At 36.8% G+C, this 1,533-nt stretch overlaps 1 non-coding gene across 2 annotated transcripts in view; it reads right to left on the bottom strand.

Moving 5' to 3' along the window:
• Positions 1–1,192, bottom strand: part of LOC111344503 (uncharacterized) — an 8,893-nt gene extending 7,701 nt beyond the window's left edge. For both annotated transcript variants that reach the window (XR_015998397.1, XR_015998396.1), the window contains exon 1: positions 552–1,192. This is a non-coding gene — a transcript (uncharacterized LOC111344503). The remainder of the gene's footprint in view (positions 1–551) is intronic.
• Positions 1,193–1,533: the final 341 nt, after the last annotated feature.

The following is a 1,533-nucleotide window of genomic DNA, read 5'->3' as shown; positions in this document are numbered from 1 at the left end:
GAGACACTGAATCCACAATAAGACCTTCGTATCCATACACAATAAAATCAAGAATGTTTTGTAGTAGAAACGATTTTTCTATAAAATCCGAACATATTATCGATATCTTGTTTGTGCTTTTTCTCAAAGTTTTTCACCATACCATATGGAATGATCCACATCTCTTCACTGATATCAGCTCTAAAAATTATTTCCTTTGTTTTAAGCGATTGGAAACACTGCATTAATGCCGTGGGTGATAAAATAATTCAAACAAGCTCGTGAAAGAATTTTTACATCATCAGGTTGTTGGGACATTTCAATGGGACTAGTTTTGAGCTGAAAAATCTGTTTTGAAACTTCATCATGGAACCAAAGCTGAGTGATATACCAAATTTAATATGAGTATAATTATCCCAGACGAAAATAAACAGTTGTTGGAACCAACGTAACCCGATCAAGAAACCTACGCGAAAGCAAAAATGTAGATGGATGAGAAGAACAATTGGGGCCCAAAATCGTCCTAAGATCACTGAAAGGGTCCAATCCTTGTGTGATTATTTCATAATTACCGCGATAGCCTGGAAGACTCTGGTGATTATGGCGCACATGCATTTGTCCATGAGGTTGATTTCCTTTGTCAACACTTTGCGGTTCTTTACACACTGGACAGCGGTTGTCCTAAGTCAAAGCAATCTCCACAAAGACAATACAGACGACGCGTCCACACTGTAATTCTATTGCATTTTTTACAGGATCCAAACAAATCGCGCATTTGTCATCTTTACTTGCAACTGCAGGAACAGAATCTAGTTCATGAAAAAAAATAAACATTGTTGTAAATGTAGCATGGCAGTGTTGTCAGTACAAAAATTAGTAGATGAACACCGATGACATAAATGATTCAAATAAACCACTCAAGGTTAAAACTCCCAACTAGCAGAAGAGATACTGAATATTGTTCCTCGTAGAAAGCAATGCCGATGAACTGATCCACCACAAATCGTATGATTTGAATGTTATTTATTGACGATATTGCAATTATTCGATCTGGCAAAAGGACAATACAAAACCATTTGCATTTATATGTAACTAAATTCTCATACAATAATTCGACTCCAAAATAACTCAAAATATAATTTGACAATCATGTTTTACTTACTTCTGTGGCGGGCCGCTGGCTACAGGTTAGCTTAAAGACTTGATTCTGGTTAGCAACTTATAAAGAAGATATTTGTTTACAAGCATTGTCTTTGTTATTTAAATTTTCAAAACCTTAAACAAAAGAACTCTTTGTTTCACTAGCCAATAGTTCTCTTGTTGGCATATTAATAACTGTAGTTATTACACGACTCGGGCAGTCAGAGGGTCAATAACTAAAATCGACCAATCAAAATGCTCCATTGCCGGCAAATATTCTCTCAGTATTGGACTGGGCACTGTCCCGAATGGTCCCGAATGATACCGCACTTGTGCCCCTTTGAACTTCAGTCGTGTAATAAATTTCTTATTAACCAAGGTTGCTCGGGGCCGTACTGGAAGAATATCGGCTCT

Source organism: Stylophora pistillata, chromosome 3 (genome assembly GCF_964205215.1).
Source record: "Stylophora pistillata chromosome 3, jaStyPist1.2, whole genome shotgun sequence".
Lineage (NCBI taxonomy): Eukaryota > Metazoa > Cnidaria > Anthozoa > Scleractinia > Pocilloporidae > Stylophora > Stylophora pistillata.
Note: the sequence above shows the minus strand (reverse complement) of the source record. Positions and strands in the feature narration are given on the sequence as shown.